The 21,731-nt window shown below is 36.6% G+C and overlaps 1 protein-coding gene across 6 annotated transcripts in view; it reads left to right on the top strand.

The window, feature by feature from the left end:
- The window catches only part of TENM2 (teneurin transmembrane protein 2), a 1,380,893-nt gene that overhangs the window by 47,098 nt on the left and 1,312,064 nt on the right, over positions 1–21,731 (top strand). The gene's annotated exons all lie outside the window — the stretch shown is intronic.

Genomic DNA, 21,731 nt, shown 5'->3' on the forward strand with positions numbered 1-21,731 from the left:
TTAAAAGTAATAGAGATCTGGGGCAGGTAGGTGGCTCAGTGGATTGAGAACTAGGCCTAGAGACAAAAAATCCTGGGTTCAAATGTGATGTCAAACACTTCCTCGCTCCTCTGTGATCCTGGACGTGTCACTTAACCCCAATTACCTAGCCTGTACTACCCTCCTGCCTTGGAACCAACATCCAGTATTGATTCTAAGACAGAAGGTTAGGGCTTAAAAAATGATGGGGATCCTAAGTTTAGAGTTGGATTCCATTACTTCCTTATGGCAATTTATTCAATTTTTTGATTGGATTAATTATTAGGATTTTTTTTCCTTTATGTTGAACCTAAGTGTGACCTCTGCATCTTTACAGGGTTATAGATTATTGAGCTGAAAGGGACTTCAGCAGCCATAGAGCCAACCTCTTTATTTTATAAATCAGAAACTGGAACTCCAAGAGATTAAATGACTTGTCCAAGGTTATACAGGTAATAAGTGACAGAGGGTGAATTCAAATAGATCCTCTAATTCCAAATTCAGTATTCTTTTTCCTATATGGCCACATCTAGTTCCTCTCAATTACTATAACTCTGAGTTCTGCCCTCTGAGACCAAGGAGACCAAGGCTAATCTCTCTTCCATGTGGCAGTCCTTCAAATACTCAATGACAGCCCTCTTGAAATCTTTTCCAGGAAAAGAATACCCGGTACTTTCCATTGACCCTCATGTAACATAGATTTGACTTTCCATTGACTAGTTAACCTCTTTCTAGTCCAGTGCTTTTTAATATTTGCACGTGTGTGTGTGTGTGTGTGTGTGTGTGTGTGTGTGTAATAGAATTCTTCACAGAGTAATGTTTTTAAATATAATAAAATATAATATCTAGAACTACAAAAGAAATCAGTTATATCAAAAGATGGTTAAGAACTTTTTGTAAAAAATTCACAGACTCTAGTTTCAGAAACTTTATTTCAGATATTGCAGTGTATCAATATCCTTAAAATATGGCTTCCAGGAATAAATATGACACTATTTGTAGTCTGTCTAGGTTAATTGAATGGAGCTATCATCTCTTCATTCCCTACATGCTACCAGCCAACTCTTTTTTTTTTTTTAATCAAGCACATACTACATTTGAAGCATTTTTCTAGGAGTTAAAAAAAAAATAGACCCTGCCCTTATGGAACTTATATTCTAACAGAGAAGGCATTTACTCACTGTAACCTAACATAATTTTTCTTGACTTTTCCCCAAAATTCCTGCCTCTTTGAACTTGTAGTTCATAGTAATCACTAGATTTTTTTTGGGGGGGGGGTTTCACTGTTTTCTACTCATCTCTCTTACATCTTATACTTATGAAGTTGATTTTTTTAATCACTCAAGCATAAGTCCAAGACTTTAAATTCATCCCTATTTATTTTCCTAACATTGAGATTTCTTATGTTTCAATACTGTTCTGTTGCAGAATTGAGAAAATTCAGAACCTTGCAATAAACATTTTTATTTATGGGAGATATGCTTCAGCGAGTTCCTGAAAAGTACTGATACCCAGGAGAAATAGCAGTAGATTTCAAGCCAGAAGGCTTGAGTTTGAATTTTCGTTCTATTGCTTCCTAAAGCTTCTAAATGTGTAAAACTGGTATCAATTGTACTATCTATTTCATAGGGTAGTGATGAGGAGTGAATGACATGATATATGTAAAAGCATTTTGTAACCACGCAGTGCTATATGCATACAAAATATTTTTTCTATGTATGTAGAATATCTTTAATAGAGATTTCCCCTTTAGATTGTATCAAGAAGATTAGCTTCTTGGGGTTGGAACTATTGTACTTTTTATTAATTCTGCCCAGTACTTGGCACATAATAGATGCTAACTAAATGTTTATTAGATTTGAAGGCAGCTGGGTGGCTCAGTGGATTGGGAGTTAGACCTAAAAACAAAAGATCAGACTTCCTAGTGATGTCACCCTGGTCAAGTCACTTAACCCCCCTTGCCTAGCCCTTACTGCTCTTCTGCCTTGGAACCATTACACAGTATTGATTCTAAGACGGAAGGTAAGATTTAAGATTTTTTTTAAAGTATTTTATAACTTGGATTGGATTGAAAATGTCTGTAAGCTTCACTGTGAACCATTTATTGGGAGTAGACCACAAACTCTATGCTTTAAAATGTATATAGGCTACTCTGTCAAACCATCATCCAATTAAACAGAAGCACTCCTCTCCTTGATATAGCATGCTAATATGGCCTCTGGGGCTTATTACTCATTCACTCTTTTAAATGTTCCATCCCCCTTCTGAGAATCTTAGCTTCTATCACTCCAGTAACTGACAGATGAGGGAAAATAACTCTATTGTTCTGCACTACTGGGTTCAATTCAAGGACAATAACAGGAATCCTTTCACATCCCGGCCACTGAAATCTCATCAGCAATTTCCAGCTTACTTTGGGTGGTCCCCCCCTTTTGTGATGCATGGCATTCTGAAGTAGTTAAAAAGAAATGGAGGATATTAATATACATTAGTAATTTGATTTGAATTATTCTTAGCTTAATAAGTGAAGACTATTACCCATATTATATCTGTTACAGATGAAAGAGCGGCATACATGGATGAATGTAATCCATTTATTGGTTTGTGTGGACATAAACCTCCAGAGAGTATTTGAAAGTTGCATAATCTGCCAGAATACTAGATGTGGTATTTAGAGCTGTGTAAGAGTGCACATAATAGTTTTCGAGAAGGATACCTATTTTGATTTTATGTTGTTGATCTGAATGGGCTTACTGTCAGATTCATTATTCATTCATACTGCTGCACCTAGAACCTCTGTGCTTTCTGGGAAAACAGATATATGTCCCCTAAAGTAAATGTACCTTAAAGAATATCCACATTATTTCCAAGGACTAGCCTACTTGTAAGCTGTATATTTGGTGCTAGACTTATAAAACTGAAGACTCTTAGACTTTTCAGGGACATTAGAGATCATCTAGTTCAATCTCTTCATTTTGCAGATAAAGAGACTGAGCCCAAGGATGTTAAACGATAACCAGATATCAGTTTAGAATGTGGAAGAGTTGAGAGTCAAACTTGTCTCCTTACTCCAAGTCCAGGGATTTTTCTCCTCTCCTCTTTTTAGTAGCCATATACTCTTCTCTAGAGGCTACTAGACACATCTGTCATTCTGTCATGGTAGAAAACTAAGTACTCTAATTTCCACAGAAGGGAAAACAATTTCTAAAAAGTTGAGGATTGGCTTTCTGTTTGTTTTTGAATTCCTGAAGCTAAGTATTTTAAGCCAAAATGCCTTTTACTCCATACTTCAAATGTCATTAGTAATTGAAATTTTATGTTTCAGAATTATTTACATTTCATTAACATTGTGTTTCAAAATAGGAATCTCAGCTCAGCTGCTTTGTGATTAAGAATTGAAGAACATGCTTAACATATCCAATTCGATTGTAAGGGTAAACTCAAACATTTTGCTTTGAGAAGAGTATTGCATGAATAAGGGTAATCCATGTTTCTATTGAACATTCTCTCCTGTAGCTTTTGATCATGACTGTAGGAAAGATGCCCTAAAAGTAATACGAAGAGTGTAATGATTTTGGGGTGGCCGTATCCTTGTTCAGATTTCAGTGTTTTAGAGACCTCCCAATGAGGAAACTTCCTATACCACCTGCTCTTCAAATTACACCCTAAAAGATCTGCTTGAGGCAGTTAGAGGTAAAGTGACTTATCCAAGTTCTTGCAACCAATTTATATTAAAAGGAGAATTTAAACCCAAGTTAGACACACACACACACACACACACACACACACACACACACACATATAAAGTAAATACTGGTTCATTGACCCTCCCCCCCAAATAATCCAAGAGTTCTCTAATAACATTATGCTATTATGTCTTTGCCACACTATATTCTTTTATAGAGAATAATATGATACATAGCGTGTTCATGAAATATATGCATTTTCTAGATGAAAAACTTGCTAGATGTGGAGACAGGGAGATCTGGGTTAAAATCCCAACCATGCATTTAGTAGCTTTGTTATCCCTAAGGAAGTCACTTAACCTTGCTAAACTCCTCAGTTTTCTCATTTGTATCTGTGGTTAATAATACCGTTAGTATCTACTGCACAGGATGATTGTGAATCTCAAGTGAGATGATGCATGTGAAGCACTTCCCAAATGTTACATTACTATATAAGTGAGGGCTGTTATTACAATATGTCTAATAAAGTTTTCAGCATAACCAGGAGAGGAAGAAGTGTGTAGATCCTCAAGCCTTCCCCTTTATGGTCCAACTGCACTCTAAGTGCTCTTCAAGCACAGAAAGAAGCATTAGCCATGTTTTCGTCAGCTCTAAACATGATTTTTGGAGAAGGACAATAATGTACTGAATGAGCTACTTGAAGTGGAGCCCACTGGCAGTTCCTTAAGATTATTCAACATTTTGGTGATAATAAGTGGTTATATCTAAAATCCCAGTAAAGCCCTTGGTAAGTAATAGAACAGATGGCACTTACAGAACTTCTGTCTTTGGAAGGAAACCACAGAAATAGGAGCCTCTACTTTATTTGGATCTTAAGGGTCTTCAAGGACTGTTGGTAGAATGCCATGTCAAAATTTCTGTAGCCTACTAAAATCCTACTTTAGCCTATAAATTTTATGATTCAGTGAGTATATGGGTGCATAAGAATTATTTTTCTTTCATCATCATCATCATCAGGGTAAACTATAAATATTTTATTTTTTCACTTCTGATATTAGTTTTAGGAAGCAAATATTTGCTGATTATGAGGATTTCTTTAATTAAAGAAAAAATATTTAAAAATATTTATGGAAAAGGAACAGAGTTGGTACCCATATCTGTGTGTGTGTGTGTGTGTGTGTGTGTGTGTGTGTATGTGAGAGAGTGTGAGAGATTATTTCTCCTAACATGAAATCAAAACAACTTCAGAGCCAGCAATTGGACGTGTTGAAAATTTCCAAAAGTAATTCTACTTCATATAAGAGGTTTCTAGTTACTAAAATTCTCAGGGGACTTTCCTTCAAGCTTACCTTACCTATATAGGGTGTCAAATGACATGAAATTCATTGAGTACCAATTATTCAGTCAATCACCATTATTTAAGTACTTGATTTTTTTTTAAACCCTTATCTTCCATCTTGGAGTCAATACTGTGTATTGGCTCCAAGGCAGAAGAGTGGTAAGGGCTAGGCAATGGGGGTCAAGTGACTTGCCCAGGGTCACACAGCTGGGAAGTGTCTGAGGCCAGATTTGAATCTAGGACCTCCCCTCTCTAGGGCTAGCTCTCAATCCACTGAGCTACCCAGCTGCCCCCTAAGTACTTGATTTTGAAGGCAAGCTAGCATATTGTAGCAAATTAGAGAACTGTCTGTGGAGTTCAGAAGACTAGGCATTGAGCCTCACTTCTGAGACATACTGACAATATGATCCTAGGTAGATCATGTAACCTCTTCATGTACCAAGATATGTCTAAGGCTATAAATTGCAGAACTGTTATCTATTTCCATTATTAGAGCAGATTCCATGATGGGAGCTCGGGAATGCCAAAATAGTTAAAGTACTTCAACTAGTTTCTAGGGGGCAAAGACAATATTGAAACAGTCCCTGTCTCAAAGAACTTGTGTTTTTTGAAGAAGAAAAGGCTTTGATCTGGGCAGATATGGCAGAAGTAAATCAGGGAATGCTACATGCAGGAGGTGAAACCTGAGCTGAGACTTGAAGAAAGGTAAGGATAAAATTTAAGTAAGGAGGATAGTGAAGTCCAGAGAATGTCAAATTTAGCAACCAAGTTATTAGTGTGACTGGAACAAGGAATGAGCAAGGTGGCAAATACTGAAGGTTGGAATCGGGAAATAAGACTGAAAAAGATAGACTGGAGCTAGAGTGAGGAGGACCCAGGGAATATGTATAGTATTTTCTTTTAGAGACAGTAGGTGAGTGAGATGTTAATATATTCAGATCTATGTCTTACTTAGGAAGATTATTTTGGCAATTGGGTGAAAATAAATTGAAGAGGAGAGGCAACTAGACCCATTGGGAGGCTTTTACAATAGTCTAGGTGATTGGGGTTAGGGAGTAAAGGGAATGGAATAAGCATTTATATATGATGCATCCTAAGTATCAGGCACTTTGCTAAGTACTTTACAAATATTATCTCATAACTTTTGCATATCATGTATGCTGGTTTACATTATATATAATACAATAAGGCGATTATATAATTGATATAATAATTATCTCCCAACAACCCTGGGAGGCAGATGCTATTATTGTTCCTGTTTTACACTTAAGGCAACTCTGGCAAATAAAGGTTAAGTGACTCTGCTGGCTCATATAGCAAGTAAGTGTCTCTCTCTGGATTTGAACTTTTGGGTCTTCCTGAATCTAGGTCTAGTGCTCTATTTAGTGTGCTACCTAACCTCCTCACCTGTAAGTGGATGACAGCCTGAAGAAGAGTGATAGCAACTGAATAGAGAGAAGAGGACCAATAATAATGCTTCTTAAATAAATAGAATTTGGCATCTGATTAGAGAAGGGAGCTTGATGGAAGTAATAAGGAAAAAAGAAGAGTCAAAGATGACTTCAAGGCTTCACATCTAGATGTCTGGGAGAATAGTATTGCTCCAAAAGAAACAGGAATATTTGGGGGCAGAGGATGAGTTCCACTTTGGATATGGTGAATTTTACACAATATTGGAATATCCAGCTTGAAATATTTCTGTACAGCTGAAGATGAAGGACTGAAGTTCACAAAAAAGATAAAAGCAAGTATGCGTTTACACACACACACACACACACACATACATACACAGATGTGTGAGAAGTCTACCATCTACTTACTGTAGAATAGTATAGAAGTCAGTTTTTCCTGTCCTTAATTTCCTTATCTACAAAAAAATCAATTGGACATTCAGCTCCAGAATTCTAAGCATTAACACTGTAGTTCATTCATATTAAGACTCAAGCTTCCCAGTGTTATTTAATTTAATATTATTTTCAGTTATGGAATTAAACCTAAGAGACTTCCTAATCTACTCCCCTTATAGGGTTACAGATCTTGAACTGGAAGCTTTATAGATGAGGTAACAGAAGTCATCCTGGGAGTTTAAGAGACTTGCCTGAAATAACACATGTAGCAAGTATCAGAGGTAGGATTTGAACCCAGATTTGTTCTCTGAATTCAGAGCTAGTGTTCTTTCCATTGTACCACATTGCCTTCAAAAAATAGAAGAAATTAGTAAACAGATAACTGGTTCCAGTCACTCAGGTATGGCATAGTCTCTATTTTTCTTTTCTATTGAAATCCATATTTCTCATCTTTTAGTTACATGGATCATAGTTTTGGTCAGGCATTAGAATCTCAGGTCAACAATAACTAAATCTATTGAATACACTGTAGCAGAGTATCATGGGATTTAAAGTTGGTAGGGGCATTAAAGAAATCATCTGTCCAAAATTTCTCATTTGACAGACAAAAAAAATGAGACCAAAAGCCAATAAGTGACTTAACCAAAGTCATAAAATTAATAACTAAAGTCACCATCAGACTTTGAACTCAGGAGGTCTAGCACCAAATCCAGTAGTCTTCCTACTATACTACACCCTCTTCTGAGTGCTAAAAATTTAATTGAATCAGTTGTCTTAACTGTTTTCCCATAATTCGATATATTTTTTCCTTAAAAATCTTTAACAGTTCTCAGGATTGCCCATCATACATCTACTAATAAACTATATATAACCCACTCTTTTTCGTTTGCCTTTTTTTTTCTGCAGACTTGCATCTAATTAGTTTTTTTCATTCCTTCACACATATACCTCTTGACATTAATCCCATTTCCTCCCAAGTCTTAGGGTCTTCCTCCCCCCCCCCTTTCTCCGAGAGTCACCTATATTCTTTACCTTCTTCTTTCTTTGCCTAGATAAATTGGTCCTGAATTTACTTCTTGACTTCCTCTTCTTTTGTCACTATAGTAACAGAAAACTGTAGGGAAGTGAGAGACACCCAGTAGCACCAGCAGGGGGTGAGAGAGACAGAGGAGCAGAGAGAAACTCTCTGTGTAATATTTTCTTTTCTGCATAGGTGGTGATCCTGCCTTGCACTTAATAAGGTCTTTTGAGGCAACAGAAATGACTGCTAAATTTCATTTCCTTGATGTTTGATGCAGTTACTTGAGAAATAAACCCTCAGGCAAGTGCAGAATTCAGGGGTTCATTAAGAAAAGGATAATCTTAAAATGAGATGGTTGTGTCAAAAGTCTAAGACATCTATTACATATGAAAATTTCTTTGTAATAGCTTATTAATTCTCACTGTTCTTGGGAATATTTGTATTTTAGTTTGATTTCTGGTTCATACTAGCCTTAGTTTGGATCCAGTGGATGGAGAATTCCAAAACCCAGCATTTTACTATACAGGTCGATAAACCATTTAGAAACATCTGCATAGGATATAGTGAGTCAGTCACAGATTCAGAAATGTGATTTCCTAAATACATATAATTAAGCTCCTAACAAGAGAAAAATTCATAGTTTGTTAAGATGGGAATGGTTTCTTAGTTTTGTAGACCTCCTTTTATTCCATTTCCTATTTTGAATTCTTTAAAAGCTTTGTGAATCATGCAATTCTTCCTCCTGCTAAGATGACCTCCAGGGCAGGTTCATTTCATAGGTTCAGGCTGTGAACAGCAGGGAATGTTATAATCTTGCTTTACTGTATTTAGAAGATAGATAGCCATGATTGCTGGATTAAAATACCCAGGTATTTGAACATTAAATTCAATGTTTTGTCAGAATTCCACGGAGAACCAAGAAAAGGATATTAATTTTAAGTGAATAAGTACAATTTTTCTCTCAGTCTGAGGAGTATTATAAGATTAAAGGTAGAGCTAATTTCCAGAATTTTTTATGGACTTATGTAGAATAAATATTCATGGGTAAAACTACAAAAAATTATATGTGTGTTATTGAACAACAAATAAGCGACAACAGAGATGCTTGGTGCCACAGCTTGAATATCTAGGAAACATCCAACCTTCAGAATTAAATGGAAAGCCTTTTCAATAGTGTTGGATTTTTGTGTTGTCACGTGCACCATGGCAGATTTTCCACTGTCACTGACAAAGAAGGCTGCATTTTAGGCTATGCTATGCCTAGAAATTTAGAGTCTTGGAATTCAACTAAATGCCCTTGTGTTTTATTAGCTGGCACTTTTATAGCTTATAATAAAGTCAGCTCAGAAGGTCAGTTCTTGAACACAGCTATGAATATTATATTGTATGATTTCTAAAATTGTTTATAAGCATGCTGGGTGAGGGTTTTTAATAAATACTTGGCCAAAAGGATTGCATTGATATATATGTATATGAATCATGCAAGGCAAAGTTGAATTGGATTTTTCCCCCACAAGGCAACAAGCAATATCAAGCTATGAAAGAGTTTACTACCTATGTTCCAATTTTGCTTTTGAAAATTTGGGATAATTGTAGAAGCTGTGGTATATTACAAAGTTATTCATGACATCTATTTCTGACTCACTGAAGGATCTTCCCCAACTATTTGCTTAAACTTTTATTTTTTTTCTATGCTTCCTATGGAGTATTATAAACACAAAGTTTTTGAGGCTAATTTTCAAATCCCAGCTGATTCACACTTTATTATAGTTAATAAGCATTTATGAAGCTCTGAGGGTGTGCCAGGCATTATAGTAAATGCTGGAGATATCTACAAAAGCAAAGAAAAGATTCGAATACTCAAATAATTCATATTGTAATGAGGCAGATAATATGCACACAACTTTGTATTTATACAATAGATGTAGTATTAAGTGGAAAGTAAGCTCAGAAATAAGGCAACAGTCATTGGTGAGCCCAGGAGAGACATTGGACAGAAAGTGGTTTTCAGCTGAATCTTGAAGGAAGTCAGGAAAACTAACAGGTAGAGGTGAGGAGAGAAAGCATTCCAGGCAGGAGTATGAGCAAAAGCAAGTATGAGCATGCATGAGCAAAAGTAAGTAGACTAGTAATAACAAAAAAGAATATTTGGAAGGGCATGAAATAAAAGATTGGGAAGATAGATAGGAGCCAACTTGTGAAGTAAACAGGTGCCAGGGAATTTTATATTTGATGCTGGAAGTAATAGAGAGCCATTGGAGTTTATCAAGTAGGAATAACATGCTTTTGTTGTTGTTGTTAATTTAAAAAAAACCCTTACCTTCTATTTTAGAATCAATACTAAGTATCAGTTTGAAGGCAGAAAAACATTAAGGGCTAGGCTCCTAGGGTTAAGTGCCTTGTCCAGGGTCACCCAGCTAGGAAGTATCTGAGGCCAGATTTGAGCCCAGCATTTATTAACTGCCTACTGTGTTCAGAGGACAGTGCTAAACAATTTCGGGACATGCTTGAATACTTAATGGATTTGTGGCATCATTGATAGAGATATTCCTATCGATGTTGGCCCATCCTATACATCTTTCATAAGTTCACAAAAGGGGGTCCATTCTTAGTGCTAGCCATCTTCTTCACTTTCTCTTGATAGCTTAAGGATGGACATGCTTTCTACTGAATATTAAATTAGGTAGCATGTTTAAGGGAAAAGAGAAATGGATTTGGAGTCAAAAGACCAGCCTTCATGCCTCAGACATGCAACACTGGGCAAATCACTTAACCTCTCTATCCTTATCTACTCTTATCTATGTGCTATTAGGAAAGTCATGCAAATTGCCTGGCTATCAATATCCCATCCTCCAAAATGAGATAGATGGAAAAGATAATATCTACTCTTCCTTCTAGCACTGAATCCAACAATCCTGACACAGGGTCTGACCACATGGAACTTAGAATGTAGTTAGTATGAAATTAGCAATAAATGGATGAAAGAGACAAACAAGATGCTGTTTTATATTGAACAGTCAATCAAAGGGTGCAGGTAGGGACCATGTAATCATAGGAGAATTCTACTTTAAAACAGAAGGAAAAGAAGAGAATCCAGGAGGAAAAGCTTGCTAGGATAATTTCAGAGAGCCACAAAGGCTTGTGATAAGTATGATATCAAAGGAAGAGATGTAGGCCAGTAATATCTGCAAATGCAGCATTAAATTTATAGTCAATAGTGTATTATGATGAAGTCTATATATAATTCAGATCCCTTTATTCTTGCATTTTTTTGATGTAAGTTCACTTTATAGAATAATGCATTTGTTGGTCTAATAAAATTGCACTAATATACAGCATTGCTGATGTTCAGATATTCCACTTGATTTATAGATGGATCAAGGAGGACAGGAAAAACAAAGAGCCTAGTACAAAGTTAGTTCAGTGCTGAATATAAATCTCTAGCTGTGGATCTGAGCATTATTTTGTCACTGCTTAAGTTCATACTTATAAGTCATAAAGTTGATTAGGGCAATTTGGTGCCCTTTAACTTTGATGAGTAGTCTTTGAAAATTTGACTCCGGTGAGTTGTGAATTGCTTCATGTTGGTGATGGTAATTTGTTAGGATATTTTTTGGTGGGGTAAGGGAGTGGGAAAGGGAAAGGGAGGATATGGGGACTACACTTGAAAAGTGAAGGTAGACTAGTCACTTTCAATCTGTTGTTAATAATTTTCAGTTTCTCTCCCTGTCCTTTATATGAAAATGTTATAACTATTCTACTTTGGGTAGTGAGAGTAGAAGGAATGCAACCGTTATTTTTAAAATCCGATTCCAATAAGGAGACTTAACAATTTTCTATTACCTAACTACACAACTTGACAGTGTAACTAGGCAATAGTGATTGCATTGCTGACAAGTGTGTTTTATCTTTTTGGTGGTTGTTGTCATTTTGTTTTTGTAGAAAATACAGTGGAATCATGTAACATTTACAACTGATTCCTTACACAGTAAATTTCCTCTGATTTAGATTTTCAGGTGGTTACAAAAGAGACCATGTTATATAAACAATATTTTAACTATATTTGGGGTCATAGGATCGTAGATTTAGATGTAAAAGCAACATATGAAGTAATTTAGCCCAGCCCCCTCATTTAATTAGCCATCCTCCCAAGGCCAGTCTCCCAACTTGCTGTTTAGCATTCCCAGAAGACAACTGGCCACTATTACTATGCCCGGGGTCTAGAGCAACCCTGAAGGCTAGACTTCATAGGAACTGTCACTCATGATTCTCCACTGGGGTCCTTCCACTTTCCATCATCCAGTCAATGTGAATTATATTTTTAGCAAAGTGTATTTAGTAAGGTGGCATCATAAAAAAAAAAAGTTGGTGCAGTACATCCCACCAAAGGTGTAGTGCACACTTTCTAATAAATATACAAAGACCCATGTATATAGAGTGGACCCATACTTAGCAGTACAGTAATAGGGAGACACATATGTGGAGAGCACATGTAGCCAAAGGATAAATTCATAATCCTTGGTTACTAGAAGTATTTTCTGGAGTCCTCCATTGCTAGCATTTTAACTTGGTGCAAGAGAATCATGAACCTTGAAGTTCTTTCCTCTCTTGGGTGGTTGTCTTTCAATATCCATACTTTTCTCTATTTGGCATCAGTGTGTCCTTCAGATACATTATCTTCTGGTCTTTTTTCACCATCCTCTGAATCCATTGCCCCACAAATTTCAAGAGTTGGCTCCCCAAGATACCACTGAGCCTTGACTTTTCCCTTCCCATTCAGACAGACTGAATCATATGCTGAAATATCTTTTTTTTTTCTTATATCCCCATTCTTTCAAGGCCCTAGTGACCTGTGATTAGTTTATTTGGTTAGTGAATTAGCCATTGACTTCTTGACATAAAAACAAGTTTACTGAGCATAAACCATCTTGTGCACAGATTTAAAGCTTCATCCCTTATGAAAACTCTTAGAATTAATATCTTCTATAGTATTAATGGAATTGGGATAGAAACTCACTCTTACACAAGAAGTGAAGAAATTGAATTCTGGTCATAAGTAGAACCAAAGATGGCAAATGATGAGAATGATCTGAGACTAAGCTTGTGGCAGGGCATAATTGATAAATTGAAAAGAGAACTAGGAATTTAGGAGAGGAGTGCAGAATTAAATTTGTTCATCAGGGAGTCCAGAAGGGGAAGAGAGAGTAGTTAGTTAAAGGTCCCTGGGAGAGAACTGAGGGATCAAATGGATTGGGGTCACAGTATGGAAAAGGAATAGGGCTTTGTAAGGGAAGATAGAAGGAGAGGTGAAAAAGTCATTAAATTATGGTCAATAAAAGGATTGCAGGTTTCTTGGAGGAGGAGATGGTACATTTGTGGGTGATGACAAGACAAAGAGTTTGTCTTGTGTGTGGCTGAGGTAGGGTGGAAGAGTAAGTCTTGAGAAGTGAGTACACTGAGTGGGTAGAGGACTTGAGAGAGTCTGTATATTTGTGGAAGTCTCCTAATATGAGAGCAGGAGTTGAGGAGAGAAAAATTGTAAGCCTTGTACAAACTCATAATGGAAAGAAGGGGAATGACCTGGAGGTCTTTGGAAAACAGCATTTACTGGGATTTTCATTGGATGGCAGATATCAATAGTATGCATCTCAAAAAAGGAGAGGTTGCTGGGCAATGGAAGTAGGAGGACAACTGAGAAGTGGCGATGGGGAGCAAGAAGTATTCTATCTCCCCCACCTCAACCAGTGAGCTAAGGAGAATGAGTAAAAGTGCAGACAGTACTGGAAATGGTGGCCAGGGAAGTTGAGTCATCAGCAGTGATCCAGAGTTAGCAAGTGCTAGTAAATAAATAAGAGCAGTAGAATGAGACATTTTCAGACAGCCAATGTGTGAATTTGTTTTACTTTACAATGCTTATTAGTTTTTGTTATCAGGAAGAGTTTCTTTTTTGGAAAGGTGAGAAAATTAAAAGAAATAGGAAAACGATAGGAATAGTGATAAAAAGTAGGGAAAAAAGAAAAGAGTTATAAATTTCACAGACTTTGAACAGAAGTTTGAAATGAACACAGACTTGCAGGGCAATGTTAATGTGATCATGTTTGCTTAGATATATACTTTAAAAAATACTCTGGGTCACAGATATGGTTTTATATCTAGTCAACCTTTTCCTTTCTACACATAAAGAAATGTTCATGTTTATTGACATTTTCCAAGTTCATAAAAAAGAAAATATGCAATTAAAGTTTATTTAATTAGTTAATTTAGAATATTTTTGCATGGTTACATGATTCATGTTTTTTCCATATACTCCTACCACCCCCTCTCCCATAGCCAATGAGCAGTTTCACTGGGTTTTACATGTATCATTGATCAAGAGCTATTTCCATATTATTAATATTTTGATAGAGTGATCATTTAGAGTCTATATCCCCAATCATATCACCATCAAATTATGTGATCAAGCTGTTATTTTTCTCCTGTGTTTCTATTTCCACACTTCTTTCTCTGGATGTGGTTAACGTTCTTTCTCATAAGTCCCTCAGAAATGTCCTGGATCATTGCTAGTCCATTACATTCAATTGTACCACAGTATATCAGCCTCTGTGTACAATGTTCTCCTGGTTCTGCTCCTCTCACTCTGCATCAGTTCCTGGAGGTCTTTCCCATTCTGGAATTCTTCCATTTCATTATTCCTTTGAACACAATAGCATTCCATCACCAACAGACAGCACAATTTGTTCAGCCATTCCTCAAAGGAAGGGCATCCCCTCATTTTCCAAGTTTTACTACCACCAAGAGAGCAGCTATAAATATTTCTGTATACATTTTCCCCTTTCATCTCTTAGGGGTAAATATGCATTTTTTTGGAATAGCACTTTGCTCAAAATGATGTGAAGATAGATATGCCAAAGAATTCTTATAATCAATGAATTCCTGAGGAAATTATATCTTTAAGAGGTTAGATGAATTGTCTATGGTCACTTAACTATGAACTCTCAGAGCTGGGCTTCAAACTCTCTCCAAACTCTAAGACCAATATTCTTTCTACTATAGTACCATCGCCACTTCTCTATTTCACAAAATAAATCTCACCTGAATCTACCCTTTCCTAATTATAATTATAAATGTCCCATTTTCTTTGCCACATTAAGTAATTCTTAGGCCCTTCTAATACATATTGTATGCACATATTATAAATATGCACTCTTCTAGTCTTACTTTTTTGACCTGACCTCTCTCTCAACTTATAAAACAATTACTAACCATAATTAGGTAATAGTTGTATGGCATTTTTCTACTTATTAATAAAACATTGGTTAGAAACTATAATGTACTAAATACGTTTTTTTAATAGGAAGTCATTTTCTTGAAATGCCACTGCTCTGAATACTGATGACTTACAATATATTCTGAACACATGTTTCTAGAATGTAGATATCCAGAACTAATTGTGTGATTCCAGAGATGACCCATATATTTTTGGCTCTATTTAATGCAACGTCTCTGGGTTAGAGTATCAAAATCAGTAACAAATTTTTCCCCTGTGGTATTGTGTTGCTACCTCGTATTTAATTTGCAGCCCACAATCAATCTCACTTTCAGAGCACTACTTTACAAGTGCTTTAAATCCTATTAAATATATGTGTTTTCTCTACATGGACTTCTTTTCTGCCCCTGTTCCTAACCTCAATAGGGTCCTTATTATTTCTCACTAGTGCTTACACCCCCTACCAGTATAATACTACCTACAGTTTTAATTAACATGCTGTTTATTTCTCTTTTCCAGATCATTAACAGAGATGTTAAATAAGACCTAACAGACCCTACCCAAATTTAATATGCCTTGCCATTTAAATTCTATTTTGCTTTTGATCCTCAACCCTATTTTAAGTCAACTCTTTTCACTGATCAGAATCAGTTCTGAAACCAGATTTTGTGAGTCATTAATGCATATTTCCAAACTCAGGTACAGAATAAATGCATACAAGTAAGTATTTGTTAGTACATTTCAAAGAAAGCTTTATTCATGGCAATTTAAAGAGGTTCACTCCTTGTTTTTTAGTCTCAACTGTTTCTCATTCTCTGATCTGTTTTCAAATTCACTGATCTATTTTCTCATCGGTAAAATATGGATAATAAAATGTATATTATTATCTTAAAAGGTTGTTGTGAGACTTAATGAGGTAGTTTCTATAAAGCACTTAGCAGGCTTTAAAATTCTATATAAATTCCAGTTATTATTCAAAGACTCAAATGGATTGCTGAAATCATCAGTTTGAACCATCACTCCATTGATAGAGCCCAATCTATACCTACCCGTCCAGGTGCTGTCTTCTCTTTCTGTTGGTTATGACTGTATTGTGTCATAGGGGAAGGGATAGGGGTAGCACCTGTGACTTCTTTGGCATAGGGAACTCACTTTATTATTATGATGATGTTAAAAAACCCTTACCTTCTGTCTTAGAATCAATACCACTAAGTATCTGTTCCAAGGAAGAAGAACGGAAAGAGCTTAGGAATGGGGGTTAAGTGATGTGTCCAGGGTTACACAGCTAGAAAGTATCTGGGTTTAGATTTGAACCCAGGACCTCCTCTCTGTAGGCCTGGCTCTCTCTATCCACTGAGCCACCTAGCTGCCCTGGGAACTCCCTTTAGCTATGTAAATCAATACTTCCTCTGCAACTCCTAGTCTTAGAAACTCTTTTGGAGCTTTAAGAAGTTAAATGATTTATCCAGGTCTTATAGCCAGTTTGTAGTAGTTGGTGACACTTGAACTCAGATCTTCCTGGATCCAAAACTGACTTCCTAAAGCCTTTTATGATTTCATAAACTACCAATTTTGGTAATTTTGGCAGAAAAAAAGAGTTTGATTGGTCTGAGTTACAAATGAGTCCTACTTATTGTTCTTGTTCTCAGGTTAGGGATTTTGTTATGTAAGATCTTTGGATGGTTACCTGCCCAAAATACCTGCCAAAAGAACAAGGACATTTCTGTTGTATGTTCAAGGTATTTTGGATTTTTAACACAAGCGCATTATTTGTATAAAAAAAATAAAGTAAGGCAGCATGATACAGTGGAAAAGACATTGACTTTGGAACCAATAGACTTTGATCAAGAATTGTGATCTGGTTGAAATCCAAGGCTACCCCTCACTACCTGTGTGACCTTGGGCAAATCCCTTAACTTCACTGTGTCTCATCAGTAAAATAAGGAGGTGGGACTAGAGTGCCTTTAAAGTCCTTTCAAACTAAAATCTGTGAGTATAACCAAATAATGACCTTGTTGCTTAATCTGCCTGCTGAGAATCCCCTTGGAGGTACCGTAATGAGCTGGTTTTTGAGCCTGAATAAGTAAAGCATAGTAAGTAAAACAACCACAAATGTCTTTCTGTGATCTTCAGGCAAAAGCAGTAGTCCTGTGATATAGAACTGCAGGAAATCTTGGTATGGCAACCCCTTTATTCTATAGAAGAGAGAACTGAAACCCAAGGAGGGAAAGAAGCTTGTCAAGGTCCAGCAGTGGGAAATAGCAGAGATAGGGATTGAAACCTGTGGTAATATAATTCCAGATTCAGTGCCCTTTCCACTTAACAAGCAAGTGGTACATTCATTGGAGGGTTAGCGTCAAGGAGACCTGAGCTCAAATTCTGCATCAGATACGAACTTTGTGACCCTAGGCAAGTCTCTTAACCTCTCAGACTCATCTTTCCTCATCTGCAAAATAGAGTTCTGGAGACCCCAAAACAAAAATAATAACCAAAGGGTTTTACATTCTGGTATGGATAATAAGTAGCTTGTCCTTTCATAAATAAAGACAAAATGTATACAAAATACATAAACTGTTATTTTGAGAATATGGGTAAGGTTAGCATTTGGGAGATGGGGCCTCCCTTTAAGCCAGAGGATAAATTAACCTTATTTTGTCAAAATACAGGGGTGTGTGTGTGTGTGTGTGTGTGTGTGTGTGTGTGTGTGTGTGTGTGTGTGTGAAGAGATAGACAGATTTAACAAGCCAGTTCATGGACTTCAGTTTAAGATCCACTGTTCAAGGATATGGCACTTGAGCCAAGACTTAATGGGATCTAGGAATTCCAAGAGATGCAGCTGATGAAGGTGGATATTGCAGACATAGGGTGATGGACTGTGGAAAAGAGAGAGAGGGAGGAGACAGGATATCATCATGGAGTAAGAGAGAATGTATTGGGCTCAAAGAAAAGAAATTTGAATTTGAATCATGTACCTGATGCTGACTATCTGTATCATTATTAAAATTCACCTTCACTTCAAAGAATGCCAAAGAACTTGATGAACATTTTCTTCTTCCAGCCTGACATAAATCTTAAAGAAGTTGATAGTTATCTCCATTTTACAGATGAGAAAGTTGTTTGAGGCTTAGAGTAGTAAAGTGACTATCTCAGTATTACACAGGTGATAAGTGTCTGAATTTGGGTCTCTGACTCTAACTTTACTATTCTACTTTGCTTCTCTCTCTTGATTTTTTTATTGTGAAATATAAATAATAAAAATTGTTATTATCAAGCTTGGGATGATTATTAAGACCAAATAAGCATTATATGTTTTTTTATGCTAAAAGATTATATAAATATCAGCTGCTATGGTCATCATATCATCTTATTTTCTTGATCTAGCCTTGTGATTTCATTGCTGTAGAGAATTATCACTGAGGAAATCCCGTTTACTCACACAAGTTAGCATATTCCTACTAACTTCTTATTTTAGGGAGTTGCTTGGGACACTGAGAAATTAAGTGTTTTGCCCCAGGTCACCTAGCAAATATGTGACATTTGAACCCAGGTTTTTATGACTCTATGCCTGATTTTTTATACTATACTACTTCTCAGTGTATTAATAGTAAAAATAATATTAATATTGTTTTGTGACATTGCAGAATAACCCTGGTTTACTCACCTACTTCTCACTTGACCTGCATCCATTTTGTTCTCTGCAACACAAAAGCTTAGAGGGTTACCTATGGCATTGAGAACTTGAGTGAATTGCCCAGGTCAAAACATGGGGCAGGTAGGTGGCACAGTGAATAGAATGCTGGGCCTGGAGACAGGAAGACTCATCTTTCTGAGTGCAAATATAGCCTCAGACACTTATGAGCTGTGTGACTCTGGGAAAGTCACTTAACTTGGTTTGCCTAGATTCCTCTTGTGTAAAATGAGCTGGAGAAAGAAATGGCAGACGATTCCACTCTTTTTGCCAAGAAAACTTCAAATGGGTCACAAAGCATCAGCCACAGCTAAACAACAACAAATAGTCAGTATACCTTGAAGGCAGGACTTGATACCAAAATTTCCTGGCTTTTGAGGCTGGCACCCTAGCTGCTCACCATGCTGTCTCTCTATTGAATATTATTGTAAGTATACCCAGGGAATAAATACATTGAGTTTTAATGAATCTTCAAAATAAATTATTGATAATCATGAGTTTGAGCACACCAAAATCAAGTAGAGTTCCACCCCTGCAGTTTTATGAAAGTAAATAGTGTCTGTATATTATAAGCCTATTAGCAGAATCATGGTGTCCTGCTGCTGAGAATTATGGATAGAAGAACTTAGCAATATGGAGGTCAATTTTTAGGAAGCTTTAAATGATGGGGGTACTACTAATAAGATACCTGTCCCTTTTCAAGATGTCAAGTTTGACCAGTTCTCCTTCCCTAGCATTTCTGGTATCAGACCTCTTCCCTCTACTCACACACATGACTATCACCTTAATTCAAAACCTTACAACCTTTCTTCTGAATCATTACAATAACCAAAAATTGGTCTTCCTGGAACAAGTCCCTGTCCTTGCAATTCCATTCTCCACCTCGTTGCCAAAGCAGAGTGATATTACTAAAGCCCAGGGCAGACAGTGACACACAAAGCTCCCATGGCTCCCCATTACATCTTGGATAAAATACAGATTCTGTTGTTTGGTGGTGAAAGCCCTTCATAGTATGTATCTAGTCTACTTTCCCAGCTTATTACAAGTTGTTCCCCTTCAAGTGCCTCACAATTCAACCAAAATTGCTTATTTGCTATTCCTTGTATATGGCACTGCTTCTCCCATCTCGAGCACTGGTTAGAGACCCAGGGCTCAGAGTAAAGAAAACCAGAATTCAAATGTAACCTCAGATAATTACTACCTTTGTGACCCTGGGCAAGTCACTTAACTTCCATCTGCCTCAGTTTCCACACTAATAAAATGACTAAAATAAAAGCACCCTACCTTGTAGAATTGTTGTGAGAATCAAATAAGATATTTGTAAAAAAATCTTGTCAATTAACTAATGAATAGCAAATCAAGGATTTACTGAGAAGAGATTAGGATGTAATGTGGATAAAATCATGTGCACAGAGATTGTCCTGTATGCAGAAATTACATGCATTCCCTTGATACAGCACAATTGCAGTAGAGACAGTCATTGCTGGAAGCCTTCCCTGGGCTTCTGCTATATGTCATGAACAACATTCATCTAGGAATAAGCTCTCACCTAGTAATAGTTATCTTCTTTAGGATTCATCTGAGACCTGAGAAACAATTCTCTGGGAATCCTGTAGCAAGGAATTTCTTCAATACTTTAGGTGCCATTCATGAGAGGACAATACCCAGGTTATTGATAAAGGTTATAAGATAAAGATCTTGCAGCAGATCTGGGATTTGGGGACTTTAGAATTGCAGATTCTTGGAGTGGGAAATGTGATTAAATTTAAGCTACACTGGACAAAGAATCTCCTTTGGGGTACCTCTGAAGCCTGGTCATTGAACCTCTTTCTGAATACCTCTTGTAGTTGGAAACTCATTGAGGTTTGGGGGTATATTAGAAAAGGACCTGTATTTGGAGTCATGGAATCTGGGTAATGGGCTTGGTCATTTTTTCTACCTGAAAATCGTTGGAAAGATACTTAATTTCTCTAGTCATGAATTTCCTCAACTATGAAATTAAAGGGTTAAGTCATCTGACTTCAGAGGCCCTTTTCCAGTTTTAGACTTTTAATTCAATGATCCTGTGAGGGCTTGAGGTAGTCAATTTCTCTTCATGTCCGCTCTTAATTATTTTTCCTTCTATTTAAACCAAACCGACTTTTCTGTAACTTTAATCTATTGTTCCTAGTGCTTCTCTCTGTGGTCTAGCAAAAAAAGAAAAAAAAAACAAGGTATCTTTTTTATATGGCAATTCTTCAAATTTTGGAAAACAACTAATATCCTCTGCCCTCAGTTTTGACTTCTCTAAGCCTAACCACCCTCAGTTCTTTAAACCAATCCTTCTATTTTCACTTGCTACCCTCTTCTAGTTTCCACATTGTGTGCCATTAAGGCTGACAATATTCTTGAAATACGGTGCCCAGAACCAAAAACAATTCCTTAGGTATTGTCTAACTAGAGTATAATGTAGGCAGAATATGACCTCTCTTTACTTTTGCTCATTTCTCTGGCCTTCAGCATATTTTGTCTTCCACATGGAATCTTAATATTGAAAGCACCTCTAAAGATCTAATCTAAACCCTTCATATGAAGAATGAAGGAAAACTTCTAGAGAGATTAATTGCCTTGCCTAAGGTAACACAGCTAACTAGTCAGATTTAGGACTAGAGCATGCCTACTGACCAAAATAAAAGGTCAAGATTCTCTCCTCTACCTCTTCTTTTTACCTAGCTCCAATAAATAGCTTGTTGCGTGGGGGAATTTTTTTTTGACCCCAAAAGGCAATTAGTATGTGCCCCAAGTATGATTGGATTACCTTTATCTGTGCCTGGCTTGCAAAGCTACAAGTGTTATTAATGGTCATAAAATTATCTGATCCCTTTT

The sequence above is a fragment of the Monodelphis domestica genome, chromosome 1 (assembly GCF_027887165.1).
Source record: "Monodelphis domestica isolate mMonDom1 chromosome 1, mMonDom1.pri, whole genome shotgun sequence".
NCBI lineage: Eukaryota > Metazoa > Chordata > Mammalia > Didelphimorphia > Didelphidae > Monodelphis > Monodelphis domestica.